The sequence below is a fragment of the Nicotiana tomentosiformis genome, chromosome 6 (genome assembly GCF_000390325.3).
Source record: "Nicotiana tomentosiformis chromosome 6, ASM39032v3, whole genome shotgun sequence".
Classification (NCBI taxonomy): domain Eukaryota; kingdom Viridiplantae; phylum Streptophyta; class Magnoliopsida; order Solanales; family Solanaceae; genus Nicotiana; species Nicotiana tomentosiformis.
In genome coordinates this window covers 14,730,062-14,740,833 of record NC_090817.1, presented here as the reverse complement: position 1 = coordinate 14,740,833, position 10,772 = coordinate 14,730,062, and positions in this window count along the sequence as shown.

Below are 10,772 nucleotides of genomic sequence, written 5' to 3'. Positions count from 1 at the left end.
TAGACACACAAATATGACCCTGCATCCGCAGCACTCCATCTTCTACCACAACAACCTGCTTGGTACTACCATGCCGTACCGTGTCCTTAAGGACAAGCAAATGAGGATCATCATATTATCGCTCTCTGATGCGCTCATACAAGGAAGACCGAGCGACTGTGCAAGCTTGAACCCGACTGGACTCTGAAACATCTAACCTCACGAATTGATTGGACAAAGTCTGAATATCTGCAGCTAACGGTCTCTCACCAACCAGAATATATGCAAGGTTGCCCATACTCACAACCTTTCTACTCAAAGCATCGACCACCACATTGGCCTTTCCGGGGTGATACAAAATGGTGATATCATAGTCTTTCAATAGCTCCAACCATCTTCTCTGCCTCAAATTGAGATCTTTTTGTTTGAACAGATATTGTAGGCTACGATGATCAGTAAATACCTCACACGAGACACCGTAAAGGTAATGCCTCCAAATCTTTGGTGCATGAATAATGGCTGCCAATTCTAAGTCATAAACAAGATAATTATTCTCATGAACTTTCAACTACTATGATGCATATGTAATCACCCTGCCATCTTAAATCAATACTGTACCAAGCCCAACGCGAGATGCATCATAATACACCATATAAGATCCTTAACCTGTGGGTAATACTAACACTGGCGCCGTAAACAAAGCAGTCTTGAGCTTCTCAAAGCTCAACTCACATTCGCCGGACCATCTAAATAGGGCACCCTTTTGGGTCAATTTGGTCAATGGGGATGCCCTGGATGAAAACTCCTTCACAAACCGGCGATAATAACCTGCTAACCCCAAGAAAATCTAGATCACTGTAATTGAAGTAGGTCTAGGCCAATTTTGAACTGCCTCAATCTTCTTAGGATCCACTTTTATGCCTTCTTCCGATACAACATGCCCCAAAAGGGCAACTGAGTCTAACCAAAATTCACATTTCAAAAATTTGGCATATAACTGGTTATTTTTCAAAGTCTAAAGCGCAATCCGAAAATGCTTCTCATGCTCCTCTCGGAATCTAGAGTAAATCAAGTACAACCATAAAAGAATCCAAATAAGGCTTGAACACCCGGTTCATCAAATCCATAAATGTTGCTGGGTCATTCATCAGCCCAAATGACATCTCTAGGATTTTGTAATGCCCATCCCGAGTCCGAAAAGCTGTCTTAGGGATATCGGATGCCCTAATAATCAACTGATGGTAACCATACCTCAAATCAATCTTCGAAAACACCTTGTCACCCTGAAGCTGATCGAATAAGTCATCAATTCTTGGCAACGGATACTTGTTCTTGATAGTAGCCTTATTTAACTGCCGATAATCTATACAGATCCACATTGAACCACCTTTCTTCTTTACAAATAACACTGGTGTACCCCAGGGCGAGATGCTAGGTCTAATGAATCCATGGTCAAGCAAGTCTTGTAATTATTCCTTCAATTCCTTTAGCTCCGGCAGGGCCATGCGGTATGGTGTAATAGAAATGGGCTGGGTGCCCAGAGCTAAATGAATATAGAAGTCAATATCTATGTCGGGTGGCATCCCCAGAAAATCTGCAGGAAATACATCTGGAAACTCACGAACAACTAGAACTGAATCCATAGAAGGAACATACGCAATAGAATCACGAATATGAGCCAAATAAGCTAGACACCCCTTCTCGACCATAAGTCGAGCTTTCACATAAGAGATAACCCTATTGGTGAAATGTCCAGGAGTCCCTTTCCACTCTATTCAAGGTAACCCCGGCATGGCTAAGGTCATCATTTTGGCGTGACAATCCAATATAGTATGATAAGGTGACAACCAATCCATACCCAAGATGACATCAAAAGCTACCATATCAAGAAGTAGAAGATCCACGCTAGTCTCAAGACTCCCAATAGTAACTACACACGAACGATAGACATGATCTACCACAAAACAATCTCCTACCGGTGTGGACACACACACAGAAGCACTCAGAGAATCACGAGGCACAACCAGATATGAAGCAAGATAGGAGGACACATAGGAATAAGTAGATCCTGGATCAAATAGAATTGAAGCATCTTTATGGCAAACTCGAACAATACCTGTGATCACGGCATATGATGACTCGGCCTCAGCCCTAGCTGGAAAAGCATAAAATTGGGGCTAGGCCCCACCACTCGGAGCTACATCTCTAGGATAGCCTCTAACTGGTTGGCCTCCACCTCTAATGACCTGACCTCCACCTCTAGTTATCTGACCCCTGCCCCTAGCTGGCTGGGCGGGCGGCGGAGCAATCGGTGCCGGTATGATGGCACGAGAATCCTGCTGAGATCTGTTGCTCGACAACCTAGGGCAATACCTCCTGATGTGACCAATGTTCCCACACTCATAATACTCATCCTACTACGGTGGCTGCTGAAGTTGACCCGAACGGGGCGGATAATCGTTGTAGTGACTCTGGAGTGGTGGTGCAGTGATAGGAGCTGAATGTGCATTAAATGTTGGCTGCCCAGAGTAAGGCATAATAGGACCATGACTCCCTGAAGCACCGTGAGATACCTGAAGTGCTGAATAAAATGGCCTGGGAGGATGACCCTTACCATAAGTACCCCTGCCTCCATATGAGGCGCATCTTAAATTACCGGAATGACTAGGCCTCTTATCTGACACTGGGCCTCTCTTATGTGACACTAGGCCTCTCTCCTGAGCACGAACTAACTCGATTTGCCTAGCAATATTCACGGTTGTCTGGAAGGAAATATCACTCCCTGTCTCCTTGGCCATCTAGAGCCTGATAGTATAAGTGAGTCCATTAATGAATCTCCTCACTCTCTCCTTTTCAGTAGGAAGCAAGATGATGGCATGACGTGCTAAGTCCAAAAATTGAGTCTCATACTGGGTAACAATCATACTAACCTGTTGGAGATGCTCAAACTACCTGCGGTATTCCTCTCTCAGTGTACTAGGAACAAACTTCTCCATGAATAGCTATGAGAAATGCTCCTAAGTATGCCAAACCTGCAACCATAAACAAGCTCTGACCCTGGCCAACAACCAATGTCTAACAGCAGCACCCTCATTTGTAAACCAGAAACAAACATGAGAATCCCGATGGAGTTTTGAGGGATGGAATGAGTCTGGAGATAAGAGTTAAGAATCTAGCAAATGTTAAAAATATAATGAATGTGCAGTTGACTGTGAACAAATGCAGGATGTCAAAAGAATTGACATTGAATCAGTTTTCCCTTGCAACTTGCTAGCCCATTTGATAGTTTTGAGAATTATTAGAACAACCTTGATTCTCTAGATTTTTTCCTGTCTCAATCCCAAATTTTGTTCCGAAATCATTATTCTTATCTCAAGTACGAAACGACCCCTTATATGTTCTTCTTTTTGTAGGTCTTAGGACAATTCCAAGCAATGAGGTCTCTAGGGGATTTACATACATCTTGCTTTTGTGTTGTTGCTTCTGATCTATTTACATCTGAAGTAAATTTGACATTTACAAGGGGTGTACTGTACTTTTGACTGTTGTAATTGGTGCACGGTAAAAGCAAATTGTGACATTCAATTAGTCCAATTTTGCTTGGTTTCCTTCTTGGGAAGCATGAGGGTTAAATAAATGTTTAGCCGATAAAATCTTTGGTAGGAAGCGTGTCAAGCTAATTGTCACGATCTAATTTTCCCTCCGTTGGGTATCGTGATGGCACCTAGTCTTAGGGACTAGGTAAGCTTTACATTTACTGAATAACAACAATAATTAAAATTAACATCTGACAATTTTTGAAATAGAAATCTCTATAAAATTTACAACTCCCAAAACCGATAGTACAAGTCATAAGCTTTTCAGAGTTTGCTACAAATTTCTACATACAACTGTCTGGAAATAGATAAAACAGTGTGAATACAAAATAGGAAGGTGACTCTGAAGCCTGCGAACGCAGCAGCATATTTACCTTGAGTCTTCACAGCAACAATCTGCAAAGCTAGCTAATGATCAGCTGACTTCGAAATACCTGGATCTGCACAAAAATGTGCAGAAGTATAGTATTAGTACACCACGGTGGTACCCAGCAAGTATCAAGACTAACCTCAGTGGAGTAGTGATGAGGTACAGTCAAGACACCTACTTGACTAAATAACCTGAACAAGTATAAGTATAAGAACAACAGAGTATGATATTTACATAAGGACTACGCGAAATGGCAATTAATATGGTAATTTCAGTAAGAAAGGAAAACAACAACTATCAGCGGAACACCATAGTAATGACATAGAAGAACAAACGGAAACACAACCTAAATCCGATGAATACAATTAAAAGAAGGGCAGGTAGCAGCTAGATGAAAACAACCACTTTCACACTAGGATTTAGTCAATAAACTCCACGAGGTACCGAATCCCATACTATTCATAACTCACGGGTCCCAATACCTGAAACCTAACACTGGGCATCCTGTGCCCTCATTACACTTCATAACCGCACTGACGACTCATGTGCAAAATAGAGCCATTCTCACATAGAAGGCAGGTAACAAGGGTGTGCATCTATACTCAGCAATATCAAGAAAACCTCTTAACTGATAAGAGTGCTCAACTACGTGTATGCTTGTGCAAGTGTCCTAACATGGTTTATGCCAGCTAGTAAGTATAGAAAAGGAAATGGACAACACGTAGAATGTTTTCTCACAACTTTTCACAAGATAAAACTCACACAGGTAAGTGTACCACTACACAAACATCAACAACAAGAATGCCCCCAGGCCATCACAAATCAATCCTTGACACAGCCCACCTTGTCTCGCCACATGTGCAATAATATAGTAAGTACTCGCCTTGTCTCGCCACACGTGCATAACAATGTTCCCACCTTGTCTCGCCATATGCGCAACCCATATATATATATATATATATATATATATATATATATATATATATATATATATATATATATATATATATCCCTCATTGTCATGCCGCATGTTCTAATATCAAGTAACAATAGCACGGCAAAAACCTCGTGCAACCCAATAACACTCGCATGGCAGAAACCTAGTGCATCACAATAACAACAACCGCACGACAAAAACCTCATGCATCACAATAACAACAACCGCACGGCAGAAATCTCATGCATAACAATAACACAACTGCACGACAGAAATCTCATACATCGCAACAACAACTATAACAACAACAATGATAATAATACAAGGATACGACAAATAAGTCAACTCAGAGATTCTAGAACTCAAAGAAACGGAGGAACTAATTCACAAGGAGTAGCCACAATCGGGAATGCTAGTCATAATAAGAACAACTCAACAAGAAAGGAAATACTATGTAACAACGGTCCACAATATACAGTTCGACAATGAGGGAGCTAACACAAGTCGAATAATAACAAATAAGGACAAGTCAACTAAAATATAGGATATCTAACTTGTTTTAAGGTTGGGCAATTAGGAAAGAGATACAAAAAATTCAGCTAAGAAGAAGTAGCGGAAAGATAACCATAACCTCAATTAAGTCTAAACAATTACAGAAGAGAGAGTAATAATGTCAAATAAAGATAAGCAATTAGGGAAAGGATAACATGGCAATAGAAAGGTAACAATTTCAGTTAAGGCACATATGAATCAAATAAGCAATAAGAGTGAATCATGAAGCAATTAATTCTAATTCAGCAGGTAGAGGTGAAACTAGTAATTAAGAAGCTTAATCATAACAAGAAGAACTGCATATTCAGTGAATACAAGGGCCTAAGAACCCTAAAAGGCTAATTTTCCACAAATAAGTCTGAGCACGTACTCGTCACCTCGCATGCACGGACTACAATTAGCATAGAAGACTTAAATCTCAGGGGTAGTTCCCCCACACGAAGTTAGGCAAGATACTTACCTCAAAGAAGACAGACCGATACTCAAAAATGAACTTCTCAGTGAAATGGCCTCTGAACGGCTCAAATCTAATCCAAATAACTTCAAAGCACAAATAAAACTCATAAGAAACTATTCCGCACCATAAAGCCTCAATATTTATCAAAATCTAAAAATCGACCTAAAAGTCGACCCCCCGGGCCCGCACCTCGTAACCTGACAAATCTCACAAAAACCCGAACACCCATTTCGATACAAGTTCAACCATACTAAAATTATCAAATTTTGATACCAATTCGTCCCTCAAATCATGATTTTTCATTTTGAAAATTTTCTTCAAAAACCTCCATTTTCCTCAACTCAAAATACAAATTAAATGATAAAAATAAACATAAAATAATGGAATATAATAAATTCTAGGTGAAAAATACTTACCCAATCGATTTTCTTGAAAAAACCCACAAAGAATCGCTCAAAAACAAGCTCTACAACTCAAGATATGATAAAAATGGCCTAACCCTCGATTTGGAAAATATATTCTGCTGCCCAAGTGTTAAAGCATCGCGAACGCGGAAGACTACTCGCGTTCACGAAGAAGGAAAAATGAAGTCTGCCCAGATATGCTTCACGAATGCGAAAGATGGATCGCGAACGCGGAGAGGAAAATTTGATGGTCCAATGACTGGGCTACTCGAACGCGAAGGCTAGGGTGGCATACCTTCGCGAACGCGGAAAGAGAGACGCGAACGCGAAGAGGAAAAAGGCAGACCTTCGCGAACACGAGAGCATGAATGTTAACGCGAAGAGGAAATATGAGGCCGGTCAGCAGAACACTACACGAACGCGAAAGGCACTTCACGATCACAAAGAAGAACATTAGATGATAGAAAACAGCAGTTCAAAATAGGAGGAAATGGCCCGTAGCCCATCCGAAACTCACCTGAGGCCCTCGGGATCCCGTATAAACATACCAACAAGTCCCATAACCTAACACGGACTCTCTCGAGGTTTCAAATCATATCAAACAACGCCGAAACTATAAATCGCGCCGAGAATCGAACTTATGAACTTCCAAATCTTTCAACTTCAAAATATCGTGCCGGAACCTATCAAACGAACCCGGAATGACGTCAAATTTACAGGCAAGTACCAAATGATATAACGGAGCTGTTCCAAATCTCGGAATCACATTCCCACCCCGATATCACCAAAGTCAACTATTGGTCAAACCTCTCCACTTTCAAAACTTCAACTTTTCCAATTTTCATTGAAATGCTTCAAATCGACCTACGGACCTCCAAATCCAAATCCGGACGCACGCCTGAGTCCAAAATCACCATACGAAGATGTTGAAGTCATCTAAAACCCATTCCGGAACCGTTTATACAAAAGTCAAATTCCAATCAACACTTACCGCTTAAGCTTCCAAAACTTGAATCCTTCTTCCGATTTGACTACGAATCATTCGGTAACTGAATTCAACCATGCACGCAAGTCAATACAGATAATACGAAGATGATCAAGACCTTATACCGCCGAACGGGACTTAAATTCTCACAATGACCGGCCAGGTCGTTACATCCTCCCCCTCTTAAACAAACGTTCATCCTCGAATGTGCCAAGAATCGCCTTGACGTGTTCAAATCACTAAATGCACATACCCAACATACACCCGCGGTTGAACCCACGTCACCCCAATCCACATAAGCTTGACGACACCATCTCAACTATAATTTATCCTTTCTACCAATATCGATAAGCCTTGGAGTCAAAATTTGCACCTTCCGTTCATCTCCAAAAGACCCAATTCTAAATCCACACCCGGTATCAGTCTCAACCAGCTGCAACAACTCATGCCTACCCCCACAAGGTACGACCACTCAACATGACATGCCACACATAGGCCCATAATAATATTTCTGACCACAATAGCTGCCCATAATCAAAACCAGCACCAGCAATTAGCCTTATATCCGTTAGAACCCTGTTTTAAACCTCCACAACAATGGCAACGATGAAAGAAACATGAAGACCTCTTAACTATATACTCGAATCAACAAGTCACAACTAACACCACCGGTCACACACCTCGCAAGCTAAAACTCAAGAAGCACAGAACGAAAATGACTAAATATGTAAAGAGAAACACATAAGAGAAATATCAAACAAGCCTGACAAGCACAACTCTCTATGAGTACCATCCCACAAATCAATTTAAAAGGAAAAATTAAAGTATATGGACAAATCACAAGGATCTCATCCTGATATAACTTCCACTGCAGCACGCAACTCGGCTCAAGCATATCAAATCATATGGAATCACGAGGGTCTCACCCTCACTCTGAATCACAAGCTGAATACACATCATACCAATTGAAATCTTCCATTAACTCAATTCTGCCAATAAAATCACAACACTTACTAAACTCTCACCCCGGTAGAGTATCAAATCACAAATCGTAACCAAATTACTCACGAATCACATCAAACCTACCATAATGGACAATAGGAATTCACTTCTAGTCTCGAAACTCTCAATAATGGATAAAAACAAACGATGGACACGGGCTACCACTCATAGAATCACCCAACAGGGGCAGACACATAAACCGAATACTAAGTCATGAACTCACCCATAGGTGGAGCAACAAATAGGGGACTCACCCCGATAAGCAGAAATAAAACAAAATACGAATAATGCCCCTCTGTAACAAATCAAAAGCATATCGGTATGGCATCATATGGCGCAGCGGCCTCAAGCCTACTATATGAAACACATCAACGGGTCGGGCCTCCCCCTCATCTGAATACCTCGCTGTGACACATCTGTCCAAAGTCTGGGACAATCTCGCACCATGAGGCTGGTATCTCCACACTCAAAGCAACCTCTCTGCTGACGGGGTTGTGGGAACTGTGCGGTACGGTTACTCTGAGACCCATGAGCACCTGAAATACCGTGCGAAGCCTGAAGTGCAAACTGAACTGGCTGACCCATAAAACCTCTACCATGTCGTACCCTGCCTCCAAAATAAGGACCAATAGATCTCTCCGGCCTACGAGGCCTCCTCGCCTCCCTGTCATCTCTCTCCTGACCTCGCCTGACCTTTCTCTCATGGCCCCGCCTGTTCTCTCTCTCCCACATGCCCTCTACTTGGCGAGCGATCCCTACCACATGCTGAAACGAAACATGCGACTCTAACTCTCGAGCATTGCTGAACCGAATATCATGCCTGAGCACCTCAATGAATCTATAGACACACTCTCTAACTGTAGCGACCAAAGCAGGTGCATGTCTGGCCAAATTGCTGAATCTAACAGCATACTCTGACACTGACATAGTGCCCTGGTGTAGTTGCTCAAACTCTACGTGCCATGCATCCCGAAGGGACTAAGGTACAAACTCTCTCAGGAATATCTCTGAAAACTAAACCCATGTAAGTGAACCTGACTCGGCCGGGCTACCTAACTCATATGCCCACCACCACTGATATGTCGCTCCCCTAAGCTGGAACATAGTAAAAGCAACCCCACTCGTCTCCACAATACCTATAATATGGAGAATGCGGTGACACTCCTTCAGAAAATCCTGGGCATCATTTGTCGCCAATCCACTGAAGGTAGGAGGGTGATACTTCTTGTACCTTTCAAGTCTAAGTTGTTCTTCCTCAGATGTTGTTGCCCTAATCACAAGCTGAACTGGGACCACAGGCTGTGTCGCCATGATACCTGGAACCTGACCAATATGAACACGCTGCTCTGGAGTGTGGGCGGCGGGAGTTTGAGCTCCTCCCTCGATATAGAAAATAGCTGGTGCAACCGGAATCAACCCCGCCTAAGCCAATGTACCAAACATGCTCAGGAACTGTGCTAAGGTCTCCTAAAGTCGAGGGGTAACAGCAGGCACCTCCGGTACCTGTCCCCCTACTAAAGCTACTGGCGACTCCTCAACTACTGCTCGGGTAGATGCTTTAGCTGTGGCGCGTGCTCCTCTTCGGCCTCTGCCTCTGCCCCTAGCGGCACCTGCTCTAGGGGCATCATCATCAATAACTGCAACGCGTGTCCTCACCATCTGTGACAGAATGGAATGATAAAAGCTTCAAACTTCGAGATCAATAAACTCGCACGATAGGAATGAAGGAAGTGAAATTGTCCTAATAGTTCCGTAACCTCTTGAAGATAAGTACAAACGTCTCTGTACCGATCCGCAAGACTATACTAAACTCGCTTATGACTCATAGTACCTATGAACCTAGATCTCTGATACCAACTTGTCACGACCAAATTTTCCCTTTGTTGGGTATCATGATGGAACATAGTCTTAGGGACTAGGTAAGCCTAACATTTACTGAATAAAAATAATAATTAAATAACATCTGACAATTTTTGAAATAGAATTCTCTATAAAATTTACAACTCCAAAAATCGGTAGTACAAGTCATAAGCTCTTCAGAGTTTGCTACAAATTTCTAAGTACAACTGTCTAGAAATAGGTAAAACAGTGAATAGAAAATAGGAAGGTGACTCTGAAGCCTGCGAACGCAGCAACATATTTACCTTGAGTCTCCACAGCAACAATACGCACAGCTAGCTAATGATCAGCTGACTTCGAAATACCTAGATCTGCACAAAAATGTGCAGAAGTGTAGTATGAGTACACCACGGCGGTACCCAGCAAGTATCAAGACTAACCTCAGTGGAGTAGTGACGAGGTACAGTCAAGACACCTACTAGAAAAAAGAACCTGAACAAGTATAAGTATAAGAACAACAAAGTTTAATATCTACATAAGGACTACGCGAAATGGCAATTAATACGGTAATTTCAGTAAGAAAGGAAAACAACAACTATCAGCGGAACACCATAGTAATTACATCGAAGAACGAACGGAAACACAGCCTAA